At 44.1% G+C, this 16,208-nt stretch overlaps 1 protein-coding gene and 1 long non-coding RNA gene across 2 annotated transcripts in view; one reads left to right on the top strand and one right to left on the bottom strand.

The window, feature by feature from the left end:
• Positions 1-16,208, top strand: part of SLC1A2 (solute carrier family 1 member 2) — a 198,865-nt gene that overhangs the window by 70,909 nt on the left and 111,748 nt on the right. The gene's annotated exons all lie outside the window — the stretch shown is intronic.
• Positions 11,911-12,941, bottom strand: LOC141112946 (uncharacterized). The gene is made up of 3 exons (XR_012236666.1): positions 12,870-12,941; positions 12,313-12,610; positions 11,911-12,170 (listed from the first exon to the last, which is right to left on the bottom strand). It is a non-coding gene; the product is annotated as an uncharacterized lncRNA (long non-coding RNA).

Below are 16,208 nucleotides of genomic sequence, written 5' to 3' on the forward strand. Positions count from 1 at the left end.
GACTAAAATCATGAAGAAGGGGATATATTAAATCATCAAAAGGCATTTTCTGTGGTTAAAACAATTAAATAAATAATCTTTGAATAAGAACAGCGGGATCTAGGGGAGGACATAGATGATGAGGACTGGAGGTGTGGTCCCTTTTGACCTACAAGGATATTATGAACATTGCTCTTGCAGAAGCGGACTTCAAAGTACTTTCTAGATGGTATCTTGCCTCCGACCGCCTGTCCAAAATGTATTCGGGGTCCTTTCCATTTTGCTTCCGAGGAGTATGGGTGTGCAGACACAATGTACATGGTGGACATGTGCCAAAGTTGGGCAGTTTTGGAAAAAGTACATGCTTTGATGATAGCCATTATTTTAAAGCCCCAAAGTTGCTCTTCTTAGCACACCTATCGAAGGTGTTCCCAGACACACTCAGACCTTGATATTCTTTGTTTCTTCCAGCAAAAATTGTCATAGCGACTGGAAAAGCCCAGTAGTAGACCTGGGCAGTAATGAAACACAAATTGATGTGGATCATGCTTAACAAGTAGATGGTCAGTATTTTGAAAGATACGTCCTCATGGTTTGAGAGGGTTTGGAACCCCTGGATTCAGTACCTTCAGCTTCCTGCTTGGTGGCAGACAGGGTTGGCCTTCGGGTGGATTCTGACTTCTTTCCTTTCTCTTCTTTCTTTCCTTCTTCCTCTCTTTCTCTCCTTTCTTAGTGATACCATAGTATTCTATTACTCATCGTACTTTGCATTCTCACTATACTCTAATGCCCCATACACACGATCAGAAATTCTGCCAGCAAAAGTCGGATGTGAGCTTTTGGTCAGAAATTCCGACCGTGTGTATGCTCCATTGGACTTTTGCTGGCAGAATTCCAGTCAGCAAAAGTTTGAGAGCAGGTTCTCCATTTTTCGGTCGGAAAAAGTTCCTATCCGAAAATGTGTTTGTCTATATGCAATTCGGACGCGCAAAAAATCACGCATACTCGGAAACAATTCGACGCATGCTCGGAAGCATTGAACTTAATTTTCTCGGCTCGTTGTAGTGTTGTACGTCACCGCGTTCTTGACGGTCGACAGTTCAGAGAACTTTTGTGTGACCGTGTGTATGCAAGGCAAGCTTGAGCGGAATTCCGTCATAAAAACCATTCAAGTTTTTTCTGATGGAAATTTTGCTCGTGTGTATGTGGCATAAGCCTGTGGTGGCTGACCAGTGGGACTTGGAGATACTGCAAATTACTTGTTATGGGTCCCATTCTTGGGCTTGATGTATATCTCTACTGTTTTGCTGATTTATCTACTAATGCTACTTAATATTGTGCCTTATTTGTATACTTTGAAAGTTATCACACCTTGCCTGTGTTGCGGTTCTATTGCAATGCCTTACTATGACAACGGTCAGTTCTTTTGTTATGGTTGTCAGAAAAGAAAAAATCAATAAACTCAATATTGAAATAGAATAAGAACTTATTGACCATTCTTTGCTCTATGAGACTTTTGGAGCAAAGCCCTTAAAGGGGTTGTAAAGGTAAAAATTTTTTCACCTTAATGCATTCTATGCATTAAGGTGAAAAAACTACTGACAATACCGCCGCCCCCAGCCCCCCCGTTTTACTTACCTGACCCCTTGAAAGTCGGCTGCTCGTTCCCGACATCCATTTCGCTGCTCAGCCTGGCCACTGATTGGCTACAGTGGATGGATTGGAAGCAGCGCAGCCATTGGCTCGCGCTGCTGTCAATCACATCCAATGACGCGGCGCGCTGGGGGGCGGGACCGAGTGATACAGCGAGCGGCTATAGCCGCCGGCTGTATCACGGGAGCGTGCCCGCAAGAACTAACCACCATGCGAGGGAGCTCGCATTGAGGTGGTTAGTTCTTGCGGGGAGGAGCTGAAACAGCCGCCGAGGGACCCCAGAAAAGCAGGTTCGGGGCCACTCTGTGCAGAACAAGCTGCACAGTGAAGGTAAGTATAACATGTTTGTTATTTTTAAAAAATAAAAAAATTACCTTTACAACCCCTTTAATATACCATTTTTGCTTCCACTATACGTAAACCCCTCTAAGCCTAGATTTTGCAGTATGCAATAGTCTCTGGTTTGTGCCTGGATTTTTTTCCCGTTGTTTGCGTCCCTGTTGGAGAGACATGGGGGTGCTCAGTTGAAAGGGGCAATGCCACCATGCTTGGCAAAAAAACAAGGTTTTTTAAAAGCTTGTACTAAAATAGATTTAGTTCATGCACATTATGGCAACAAATTTTGATGCATATGTTTTAATGAAAACTTGTTTATGTTAATATGTCTGAAACAGTGTTTTTCAACCAGGGTGCAATTAGGGTTCCCCACAGGTTCCACAAACACAAGACCCAGTTTGCCCTAGATCAGAGATGGAGAGAGAAGAATCATTGATGGGGGAGACACTGACGTAGTGATAGGGGTACTATAAAGTAATGGGGGACTCTAACTCTGAGTTGTGGTGACTCTGTGGTGGTGATGGGGGGGGGGGGTTCTGATATATAGGGGACCTATGCTTAGAAGGGACCTCTGATGGTATGGGAGGACCTCTGATGTGATGGGGGGGGGTATCTGATGTGATGAGGGGACCTTTGATGTGATGGGAGGACCTCTGATGTGATGAGAGGGGGGACTCTGATGTGATGGGGGAACTCTGATGTGATGGGGGGAGCTCTCATGTGATGGAAGGACCTCTGATGTGATGGGGGGAACTCTGATGTGATAGGAGGACCTCTGATGTGAACGGAGGACCTCAGATGTGATAGAGGACCTCTGATGTGATGAGGGGAACTCTGATGTGATGGAGGACCTCTGATGTGATGGGAGGACCTCTGATGTGATGGGGGAACTCTGATGAGATGGGAGGACCTCTAATGTGATGGGGGACCTCTGATGTGATGGTGGTCTCTGATGTAATGAGGGGACCTCTGATATGATAGGAGGGGGACTCTGATGTAATGGGAGGACCTCTGATGTGATGGGGGAACTCTGATGTAATGGGAGGACCTCTGATGTGATGGGAGGACCTCTGATGTGATGGGGTTAACTCTCATGTAATGGGGTTAACTCTCATTTGATGGGAGGACCTCTCATGTGATGGGAGGACCTCTCATGTGATGGGAGGACCTCTGATGTAATGAAGGAAACTCTGATGTGATAGGAGGACCTCTGATATGAAGGGAGGACCTCAGATGTGATAGAGGACCTCTGATGTGATGAGGGGAACTCTGATGTGATGGAGCACCTCTGATGAGATGGGAGGACCTCTAATGTGATGGGGGACCTCTGATGTGATGGGGGTCTCTGATGTGATGAGGGGACCTCTGATGTGATGGGAGGGGGACTCTGATGCGATGGGAGGACCTCTCGTAATGGGAGGACCTCTGATGTGATGGGTGGTAACTCTCCCCGCCCCTCCACAGCTCAGCGCTCCAGTGAGCATGGAGGAGCAGAGCAGGAGAGCTGCTGATTGACAAGCAGCAACTCTCCACACGGGGAGGTGAGAGAACCGAGCCATCGGCAGTGTTCGGTGGCTCGGTTCTCAGTGAAGAGGCGGCGATAGAAAAATGCAGCATCGGTTTGATGCTGCATCCACCTAGATAAGTATGAATCTACAGAAAAAAAAAACATATGTCTCGTTAACCTTCAAATACCCACATTCAATAGAATAACACAAATAAGGACAAACACGTACAATGTGAAAGTCACATATAAATGACTTTCGATTAAACACTACAATAATAGTTCATTAAAAACGCTACACTCTACTTATAAACAATTCCATTAGATAGGTGTAAAAATGCTCAATATTTGCATTTTTGCTGGTGACCTTTAATTGTTCATGTATGCAAAACAGACAAATGTGCAGCAGCGAGGGTTTTTAAACTGTACACTACATTTATCCCACTTATTTTATATTGATTTCTCCATTAAGCCATGTATTCACCTCTGCGACCAAGCTGCAGTTTACCAGAGGAATATCTTAATAGTATGGATTGCCCTAAATAACAGAAGCTGGTTCTACAAAATGGCCCACTGAAAAAATAGGTGGAAAAATATAATTATTTTGTATTCACTGTAAAATTATTTTCTCGGAGGTTCATTGCAGGACATAACACAATTCTTTACATGTAGGTATATATGGACACTGTAGGAAAAGAGATTTAATCTCCAAGTATGGAAAGGTTTCTTCACAGTAAGAACTGTGAAAATGTAGAATAGACTCCCTTAAGAGCTGGTTCTGTCCAGCTCAGTGGATTGTTTAAAGAAAGGCCTGGATTCTTTCCTAAATGTACATAATATAACAGGATACTGACATTCATAGTTAAAGTTGATCCAGGGAATATCCATTTGCCTTGGGGGATCAGGAAAGCATATTTTCGCCTGCTGGAGCAAATTGGATCATGCTTTATTTGTTTTTTTGCCTTCCTCTGGATCAACTGTGGGTATTGGATAGTGTATATGGAGGTTTTCTAATTGTACGTGTTGTTTTTTTTTTTCCTCTGCTGGTTAAATGGGATGGACTTGTGTCTTTTTTCAACCAGATTATCTATGAGACTATGTAACTATGCAAATAAAAAATTGAGCCGGCTCCCTCTAGTGGTTGCACACATGCACCTGCTGAAGGAGAGCTCAGTTTTGTGTCCTGAAGAAGTAGAACATGTTTCTCCAGCTCTGCTGGATCTGGACATAGGGCCAGTTTCGACTGGCTTTTGTTCACAACTGCTTCTCTCCCCAAGTCTACAAGAAATGCAAAGGTAGCTTATAGCAGGTTAGAAGGAGGTCAACCTATAGGTGGGAAGTAGGCCCAGGGTATCCAATCAAAGACAGACCACACACACACACAGTTCTTGATGTTGTAATATATCTTGTAGATTGTATACACGTTAACGGTAATGAAAGAAAACAGTTTTCATTGGCACTGATAAGAAGTAATATAGCAGTTGTGATTTATACATTGTCATGTTGTCACCAGTCTTGGGCCTGTATTACCAGAGGACAGCTTCTGCCCGAGGGGTCTTGGTTTGTCGGGACGACCCTATAATGCTGATGTGAAGAGTCATACATTGCTGGTCCAGATACTGCTTCCTTAGAAACAAGCATTGTCTTTGAGCTGACCCTACCCACCAAGAACCTTTCCCAGCGCTATGCACTCTTCATAACAAGTGGGGTCTCTGTTCCTGACCTACCACTCGCTATAAGCATGCCCAAATGATGTGGGTACCCTATAATATAGTGTCCCACACCAAGATTGCAGCTTCCAATCAGACAGCTCTCTCCTCAGAGATACAGACAAAGTCCCTAGAAGGACAATTGTCCTAAAAACTCTTCTCCATCTGTAATAATGGCACAATGCCAACCTACAGAATGGAAGGGGACCTGCACCTGCCTACAAACTTCACTTGTCATTGAATTTTGAATGATCTCAGATGCATATTAAATTGGGGGGGGGGGGGGGCGTTTTATCTACATTGGCATTAAAAATAAGGTTAATCCATAATGTATACTCTTATTTTCAATACAATGGTTTTGTGTTCAGGAATATGAGCACGTTGACACATATCCTTAGCTGCACCCAGCCATCGATAAAGACATTGTTCATATTCCATGTGCATGGCAGATGAATTCTTTTCCGAAAAGCAATTTATTTTCCTCTAAACACCAGCCAGCACACAGCCTCTGCCATTTCTAACAAGCTCACATCGGTAAATAGAGTTGGATGTTTTGTATAAATGTGTAATGCACATGCCAGCTGTGATCTGGAACATATGGAGGTAGAAAGGGCTTTGTATTGTGTTAGCACAGGTGATATATCTAGCACATGATAAAATTTGGGATGGCAGAAAATGATTAACGCCAATGGGATAACTTGTGTTTCAGAAAGCAGTAAGTTTTATCCACTGATTTTATAGGACATTTTTGAAACTTGGTCAGTGTTTGAATAAGCAATCATGGTCCGCGTTGCACCTTTGGATGTCCATCAGAATGTTGGTCACATTTGTGAAGCTTGGTGGCCACCCAGACTGATTTTCACTACCATCACCCAGTGCTCTTCAAGGGAAGATACTAATCCCCCTCTCCCCCATCTTCGTGCCGCCATTGGAAATCTTGGTTTCCTGTACAGCCTACTTAACAAGTCCAACCACATCAACAAGCCACTGCCTTGTTGATGTGGTTGTTGGAGAGGTGCAGTGTTGTGTGAATGATGGTCACTCAGAGATGCCCATACACAGCAAGGCTGTCATGAGCTGCTCCTCTTTACTCTCCAGGTGTCTTGGCGAGAAAGTTTCCCCGGCGGATAAGGACCCCCCTGTACTGCGCAGGCGCAGCGCGTGCGCAATACGAAGGACTACGGAGACGCGGAAAATAGCCGAAGCTGAAAACCTTGAGTTAGCTGTACACGGCGCCTGCGCCCTGAATCCAGGTTCAAGCCCCACCATCCAAGTGGACACAGAGGTAGAATAAAAAAGTGCCGAGCGAAGCGAGGCCGTGCCCGAAGCGTGGTGAGCGTAGCGAGCCCGCGAGGGGTCCTGTTACAGGCGCCGTGTACAGCTGATTTACAGCTATTCAGCTTCGGCTATTTCCGGCAGCTCGTACCGCGCAAGCGCTGAGCCTGCGCAGTACAAGGGGGTCCTTATCCGTCGAGGGGAACTTTCTCGGCAGAACACCGGCAGCTTGTGCTTCTTCCTGTATTTTCTATATAGCTGCTTCTTGCTTTACACGGAGCTGCCTCAAGTGAACTGTTAACAATAAAACCTGGGGAATGCCCAGGAAAAAACTCCAAGCCTACTTGCCACCAGCTCACAGACAACCAATTGACCTGTCTAACATTATGCGTTAAAAACAGGGGTTCAGTCCACACGCATTTGCAAACGCATGCTTAAGCCACAGAGCCATGTCACGGCACCCTGTAATCTGTGGTCCTAACACTAAAATTTGGGTGTCCCCACAGTGGAGGCACAGGCATTCTAATGGATAAGTGAGGGCAGGTGGACTGAAGGGAGCCCACCCCTTCTTAAAGGTACAGGACACACCAAACACCCAGCAAATAGCACAATGGCTGCACAGGTGCTGGTGCGTTGCTGGACCAATACACACACCAATGTGATTACAAAACCTTGCCACCACCCTCACTTATAGCTGGCTATCGCAGTAAAAGGCATTGGAAGGCCACAAACAGATAACAACAAAACCTGGGGAATGCCCAAAAAAAACCTCCAAGCCTACTTACCACCAGCTCGCAGACAACCAATTGACCTGTCTAACAGTATGCGTTAAAAACAGGGGTTCAGTCCGCATGCATTTGCAAACGCATGCGTAAGCCACAGAGCCACGGCACGGCACCCTGTAATCTGTGTAATCAAGTGAACTGTACCTGGACCACATATGGACTACTCCTAATGGACTCTGCTTCCTATGAGCCATTTTTTTAAATGATTGTTTATCATTTGCTTCCCCTTTTGCTTTTATACTGATTATATGATTAAGTGTCCTCTGTGCGTCAATATCCATCCTCTCTCTGTTCATTGTCCAAGGAGTGAATGGAACACCTCTGCTGACCCAAAGGGGCCTGGTTTGGGAGTACTGCCTAGACCTACCCCCTCCCATTGATGGCACTGCTCTCCATTCTTTGCATGCACTGATGGCACACTCACTGCACTTGGCAAAAAGCTGGCATCTCTCCTGCACTGGTGACATGCCTACCAGTAGGGCCCCCTTGCTGGCCCAAGAGAATTCCTTCCCTGATAGCACCTGTGCCAAGCACACATTTCAATGAATTAACACAGCTCAAAGCCCATTGACACAGGCCCACAGTCATCTTGCTTAGAGCCCCACCACCATTCCTTATTCTCTTAGAGAGCACTATAATCTCAAGTGCCAAGCAGTATTTTTTAATTTTTTTATTTATTTCAGGTACTTATATAGCGCTGTCAATTTACGCAGCGCTTTACATATTCATTGTACATTCACATCGGTCCCTACCCTCAAGGAGCTTACAATCTAAGGTCCCTAACTCACATTCATACATACTAGGGACAATTTAGACAGGCTCCAATTAACCTACCAGCATGTCTTTTGGAGTGTGGGAGGAAACCGGAGTACCCGGAGGAAACCCACACAGGCACAGGGAGAACATGTAAACTCCAAGCAGGTAGTGTCGTGGTTGGGATTCGAACCAGCAACCCTTCTTACTGCTAGGCGAGAGTGCTACCCACTAGACCAATGTGCCGCTGTATCTGACTTTAGCGGGAGTGATGGCATCTCCCTCAGTCATGACAGTATGTGGGCCTTGAAACAGGCTCAAAGGTTGGGGCATTGCAATATTGGAGGAAGTTCCTTTTTTTTTTTAATTACAGGTACTTATATAGCACCATCAATTTATGCATATATAATGCATTCACATCAGTACCTGCCCTCAAGGAGCTTACAATTTAAGGTCACTAACTCACATACATACACACAAGGCTTTTTTTCAGCAGGAACGTGGGGGGGGAACGCAGTTCCGGCACCTCCAGAACTGATTGGCAAGGTGTGCTGGAGGGTCTATTGAGACTGGGATCTAATTTTGCAGAGGAAGGGGGTCTGTTATTGCTGGGGAGATCTTCTGTTGCTCATTGGGAATCTATTGTTGCTGGGGGTCGGTCTTATGTTGCTGGGGAGTCAATCGTTGCTGGGAGGGAGGGGTCTTTGTTGCTGGCTGCTGGAGGGTTTATTGATGTTGGAGGGGATCTATTTTTGCAGGGAGGTCTATTGTTGCTGGTGGGGAGGGTGGGTCCTATGTTGCAGGGAGTCAATTGTTGGTCTACTGATGCTGGCTGTTGGGGGTCCACTGTTGCTGGAGTGTATCTATTTTACTGCCTTTCTTGTTATCATTAACAAATTCCATACAGAATACTTAGCACCACAAAATGATACAAAATGATACTTCGCTCTGTATTCTCTAAAATGGGTGGTACTGGGAGGTGGGTAAGTGGTGGAACCAAGGAACGGTGCTCACAGGTGGGTAGGGGGTGGAGTCAAGGGCTGACTCAAAAGGGAGGAGTTCCTGCACCTATTCTCTGAGAAAAAAAGCCCTGCATACACATACTAGGGCCAATTTAGACAGGAGCCAATTAACCTACCAGCATGACTTTGGAGTGTGGGAGGAAATCCGCGCAGGCTCAGGGAGAACATGCAGACTCCATGCACGTATTGCCATGGTTTGGATTCTAACCAATGTCCCTAGTGCTGCTAGGTGGAAATGCGAACCACTTAGCCATTGTGCCGCCCAGGCTTCCTCATACACAGAAGCACTGGGTATTGTTGCTGGCTATGAAGGAGTGGTGGGAAAATGTTGACCATGTGGCTATTAATGGATCAGGGGGGCCCTTTGCCCTTGGCAGCCCTTTGTCTCTTCGCCCTGAATGGGCATGCTAACAGTGTCTCTTTAAATAGCCATGTATCCAGATCGTTCCAGTAAGTGACGATAAAGCTACAGAGCAGAAGATGTCTAAAATTCTTGAATTCCAGACCACACAGAGCTGAGTTTTTCTCCTCGTCACAGGCCAAAAAGGATTGGTGGAGGAGTAAAAGACAGGAAGGGAACAGGTCACCCAGGCTGGAGACTCAGTTCCCCCGCTGGTGATAAATTGGTGTATATAGGGGCCCCTGTGCTCTTTGAATTCCCTGCTTGGCTCAGGCTGAACATCTTTATTTATCCTGCTGCAGCTGCCCTGGATGTTGGAGATTGATGGTGGCCCAGGCGGCCCTCTACCAGCTCATATATCTCTTTAATGCATTCCTGCCTGGTGACATTTGTATATTTGTTATTCAGAAAGAGGGCACAGAAAGGTTTATGGCCTGTCTACGTTCAGCCATTGGATGCATCGAAAGAAAGAGAGGAAGTAAAGTGATAGCAATACAAAACCTTCAACAGTTTTCTCCAGCATAGTCGGGTTCCTTAGGTTTCCCTTTTATGTTCTATTTTCGATGTGGCCACTTACTTGTTTCCTTCTCCCTGGAAAATTCTTATGTTCTTTACGTGAAAAGTGCCAGAGCAGTAAAAACTATATAAGTTATATAACTAGTTATATAAGTTATATAACTAAATATACAAATATTCATGAACATTAAAGCAGAACTAAACTTTATCTGAGCAATGAGCATCACATACTGAAATCTGTATTAAATTCATTTCAAATATTGAAAGCAAACTCCCCCATCCATCCATGTCTCCATGCTTTACATCACTTAAATCACTTTGAAAAAAAAAAAAAAAACCCTAGCATTTCTAGCTGCGGCCATCTTGAGTAACTGAAGATGATTCTTTTAGCATTTACTTCCTGGAATCCATCTGTCCTTAATTCAGGCATGCAAGCAGGAAGGTGTGCTTAGCTGAGAAAGCCCCTAATCCAGATGAAATTTAAAAAAAAGGAAGACTCCTGCAATGTATGACATCATTTTGGCCTAGGCCAGAAACCAGGAAGCAACTGAAATGTAAAAAAAAAAAAGTTTAAAACAAACATAATATACCTTCCTATCTATTTACTAATGCTAGGTGCATAAGGATTATAAATAGCTAATTATGATTGAGAGAATTTAGCTCCACTTTAAAGTGTATCTAAAGCCAACTTTTTAGTTTTGGCTATCGTAGAAAAGGGTTATGCCACGTACACACGACCGGACTTTCGACGGACTGAACTCTGAAGGACTTTCCGACGGACTTTCGACGGAGTTCTGATGAAACGGACTTGCCCACACACGATCACACCAAAGTCCGACTGATTCCAACGTGATGACGTACGACCGGACTAGAATAAGGAAGTTCATAGCCAGTAGCCAATAGCTGCCCTAGCGTCGTTGTTTGTCCGTCGGACTAGCATACAGATGAACTGACTTTTCGACCGGACTTGAGTCCATCAGAAAGATTTGAAACATGTTCTATTTCTAAAATCCGTCTGATTTTTTAACAGCAAAGGTCCAATGAAGCCCACACACGATCGAATTGTCCGGCGATTCGTTCCGTCGGACCTTTGCTGTTGAAAAGTCCGGTCGTGTGTACACGGCATTAGAATCTCTGTCAGGTTTATTAATTGGGAAAGATGTTTTTTTATATATGTATTTTGCATTATTTTCATTATCAAATAGTGTGGTATTATTATTAAAGCGGAGTTCCAGCCATCTGTGGAAAAAAATAAAAGTCAACAGCTACAAAAACTGTAGCTGCTGACTTGTAACCTCCCTGGCGGTATGATTATGTCAGATTTTTATCATAGCATAGAAAGTTTGTGTTTTATCTTGTAGCCCTGTAATTCTAATGCTGCGTACACACGGTCGGAAATTTCCGACAACAAATGTTGGATGGGAGCTTGTTGTCGTAAATTCCGACCGTTGTGTAGGCTCCATAGGACATTTGTTGTTGGAATTTCCGAGAACAAAAATTTGAGAGCTGGTTCTCAAATTTTCCAAGAACAAAATCCGTTGTCGTAAATTCCGATCGTGTGCACACAATTCCGACACACAAAATTCCACGCATGCTCGGAATCAAGCAGAAGAAAAATTATTTGAGTAGGGGAAACTATGCAAGAGACTGATCCTAGAGGCTTCTGCCACATCCCAAAGACAAACTTGTAAGAAAAAGGGGATAATATGGGCAGAAAGCCAATGAAGGATAGTACATTTATTTTATTTATTTATTTATTTATTTTAGGTACTTATATAGCGCCGTCAATTTACGCAGTGCTTTACATATACATTGTACATTCACATCAGTCCCTACCCTCAAGGAGCTTACAATCTAAGGTCCCTAACTCACATTCATACATACTAGGGACAATTTAGACAGCATCCAATTAACCTACCAGTATGTCTTTGGAATAGTACAGTATAGTATATAGTATAGAGAAGGGATACCAAATATATAAAATTTAACAAATTTTATTCAAAATACAATTGGAAAATATACAAACATACAAAATAACTTAAAAATTAAGAAGAGCATGATCATAAATGCAAATGATGTACATAGCTAATGAATGCTACAAAACAGCGCTAAAAAGCGCAGGTATTGGATAACCAACCACCCCTACATGTTTCGGAAAAGGTCATAGAAAGGTACATTTCTTTCTATGTAAAGTGTACTTCCTTCTTCAGGGGTTAGGTAGGTTGTATTATTGCGTTTCTATTAGAAAAAAATAATAAGAAAGTATAAATATGTATGTATGAAAGTATCAAAACATTATAAGTTTACAGTTCATTCATATATTAACATAAGATTATGAAATGGCAGAAATACAGTCAAAGATATGTAATTAAATACTCACAAATCTAAAATGCTCTCCTAATGGCAGGGAAATTACACAGCACGTTTGCAGGCAGATTGGGTCCCACACCCAGAAGGTCCTTTTAGAAGGTTTAATTAGTGTGCAAGGAGATATTCCCTAAGCACAGAGGAAATTTGCATCATCTCATTTGGTGAATATAAGGCATACGGAGATGTTCATAGAACCAGGGTGATGCGGTGGTGTCAAAGACCCCCCCTCTCATATACACACAAATGAGTGGAAGCGGCAGGTCAGAACTCGCAGGAGCCACCCAGATTAGGGTATGGAGGGCATGGACCTGTCAGAATACAGAGAAGGTGTATGTGTATATACTCGTCCCACAGTATAAAGCTGATAGAATGTTTTCATTCACTGAGAAGGGCAGACAGACAGACAGAGGGAGCTCGACCAGGAAGGAGGAAAAAAAGTAGCTTTAAAAGAGTCAAACATCATATAGGATTAAAGTTGCAGAGAAATCTGTGTCACAGAAGGTATGTAAAGAAAAAAAAAAAAAAAAAAAAAACGGAAAACACCAGGGGTACTGTCTATATTCTAACCTTGCCTTTAGATCCATCCCAGTGTGTCCATGTCAAAATGCCTCAGCTGTGTAGCACTGATCTGGCACATATGTTAGGTGTTTTAAATATCCCTCATGTGGGAGTGGTAGCCAGAAGGCAACCAATCCGGTAATTAAGAGAGGTGGCGTCTGTATAGCAGGCTCTGAAACACAGCCGCGTAAATCACTGCAGCTGCGTGTGAGAGCTCTCCACTAAAGGCTCCTCAGTCAGCGTAACGTCCGGCGCCACCGCGTCACACGGCGCGATGACGTCAGACGTCAACACAGACGCGGGGACAGAAGGGGCCACAGCGCATGCGCAAAGCTGCCTCCCTGAGAAAAGCCTCCTGCCCCACGGAGAGGGCAGACTGGAGGCCCCCCGGTGCCAGGGAGTGCCGACAAGCCACAACAGCAATAGGGAAGGGGGGGGGACAAGATTTTGGACAGCAGCCGAACCATCATTCTATATGATGGCTGACTGACACCAGTCATTGTATAACAAAAACTCTGTCCATATGCCATGGTTAGTGATGAGAAAACAATAGTAGATCATAATAATACAATACTATTAAGCATTGGACTCTTATACTGGGGATGGTAACCCTATCCACCTGCACTGGTGTTACAAGTGGATAGTGTAATAAATCACCTGCAAGAGATCACAGAGAGACATGAATGTATTTTTAACATATCCAATAGCTGTCATTAAGCTTTCAAATTTGCATAAAAATCTGGATTGGTAGATTTAAATCGACAACTGGCATATTTAACTCATGAGAATCCAAAGTTATAAGTCAAGCAGCAGAGACGCACTGGCTACTGAACTTCTCGGCTCGTCGTACGTGTTGTACGTCACCACGTTCTTGACGTTCGGAATTTCCGACAACATTTGTGCAACCGTGTGTATGCAAGACAAGTTTGAGCCAACATCCGTCGGAAAAAAATCCAGAATTTTGTTGTCGGAATGTCCGATCGTGTCTAGGCGGCATTAGGAATAACTCACTTAAATCTGTCCAAACAAGAGTCCAGTAGACATCCCGGGTATGATAAAGTTTGAAACACGAAATCAAAAATTATAATATAATAAATAACTATAAATAATTATAAAAAATAAAAATATAATAATAATAAAACTAATCTCCTCACTAATCACTATCGCTCAATTCTCAATTTTCTATCGTTGTTTTCTAGCTGGTCTAAAACATCTTTTGACGTAAAGGGATGCTTTTTGGTTGCTATGGACAATCTCAAGTTTCCAGGCAGAAAGAACAGTATATATAATATAAAACTGCCTGCAGGGCACTGGACAAAGCACTAGGGCAAAAGGGATGTGAAATGATTTGATACAGTAATGTAATCTGTAAGATTACAGTGTACTGTATGTGTTATGTTTTTTGTACTTTTTGAATTTGCCGCCAGGCTCCGCCCCCATGCGTCACAACGCTCGCAGGGAACGGAACCCGGACCACAGAGCATCGGGCGGATGATCTGGCGGAGGACACAGCGAGGGGACATCACAGGATCCTGGTGACAAGGTAAGTACCAGGATTCTGCAATGGCTCAGGGTTACCGCTAATGGTACTGAAATTCAACCCCGAGCCACACTCGGGAATACCGCCAGGAGGGCTAAAACACACTCACCTTCCCACGAAGCAACGGTGTGCTCACCCCAGTCGGTCTCAACTGCTGTCTTCGGTCCCCGGCACCGGCATCTTCACTATGGGCACCCAGCTTGCGGCTTCACAGCTTGGTGCCCACTGCACATGCGCGAGTCGCGCTGTGAATCGTGGATGGTGGATGCAGTCTTCTGGGACCTATTAGTGTCCCAGAAGACTGCAGGGGGAGGAGAACCTCCATTTTCCTCCATTTTCCCTCGTAACGGAAGTGGGAAGCGGGTACCTGTCAAAAGCGGGTGCCTGCTCCCCCCCCCATCAAAAGTGCCAAGTGTTCAAGAGGAGTGTGGGACTAACCCTTAAAGTGAAACTTCCCCTTTTGGGTGGAGCTCCGCTATAATATGGATATTTGGTCTGTTGGGCTGAAGACTTCTGCCCACCAATGGATTTCCATGGTCACCCAGGATAGGGATGAGTAGATCTGGAATTGAAGTGCCCCACCAGAAAAATGACAGCATTTTTAATGTATCTGAACACATTTCTATTGTTTTCTATGGACCCATGCAGAAAGGGCCTAAAGATTGGTAAACTTACGTAAGATCAAAATAGAAAAATCTGCTCCCAAGGTCAGTCATTTATGTGTGTAGTAGGCATATAAATGCATGCACATGTATAGATTTAATGGAATGGAGGTAGAACATTATACTTCTAAGCGCTGTAGGGACATTTACGTGCCTGTACAGATGTAAACATAAGCATGTTACTTTAATTGCTTGCCGCCCGCTAACAGTACTGGTATGTCGCCGTGTACTTCCTTTGGCCGCACATGTGCGCGCATCCCCTGCACATCTGTGCTGTGGTTGGACACAGCGCGATTTTGTTAGCAGGTTACAGCCAATGATTTTGACTGCATACCTGCTGATCAGTTGTGGCCAATCGCAGCACAGAGTTCTGTGTTTACCAACACAAAGAACACTGAAGACAGAACAGCGATCTGGCTGTTTTTTCTCCCTGAAATCAACTCTGAATTCACAGCGAAAAACATCCAGATCCTGTGAGTAAAAGCAGCACACATATATTTGTTACACAAAGAGTTAACCCCTTTATTGCCCATTTGATCAGCCATGTCTCCCACTAGTGCCGTCAGTACAGTGTCAGTGTACAGTATTGTCACTGATCACTGCATAGCCCCCAACTGTCCCTGATTTGGAGGGGCTGTCCCTGATTTGGAGCAATGTCCCTCTGTCCCTCATTCCTCCTCATCTGTCCCTCATTTTGGTCTGATCTATATAGATGTATATAAAATGCACTTTTTATCTTTCAGAAAGTGTTTCCCCAGTGCTAAACCTTTCATCCAGTTTCTAAATTGCTGCATCTGTACATTTCAAAAGCCAATATAAAGGAATAGGAGTGGTAAAAAAAAAAGCACTTGTGAGTAACTAATAATTTTTTGGTAGAATTCTCCTCTCAGGGGGCGTGGCAGGGGGTGTGTCCTATGACTACATATTTTTGCTCTTAGGTGTCCCTCGTTCCCATCTCAAAAAAGTTGGGAGGTATGTCACTGTATTAGTGTCATCAGCGAAGTCAATGTCAGGTAGTAAGTTATTGTCCCCCCAGCCAGTGTCAATTAGTGCCAGATTGCCCATCACACGATCACAGACACACTATAAGGCTTCATGTACGCTAGCAGCTCCTAAACTTTTTTTTTTTTTTTGCCAAAGCTCCTA

The sequence above is a fragment of the Aquarana catesbeiana genome, linkage group LG11 (genome assembly GCF_042186555.1).
Source record: "Aquarana catesbeiana isolate 2022-GZ linkage group LG11, ASM4218655v1, whole genome shotgun sequence".
NCBI classification, from domain to species: Eukaryota; Metazoa; Chordata; class Amphibia; order Anura; family Ranidae; genus Aquarana; species Aquarana catesbeiana.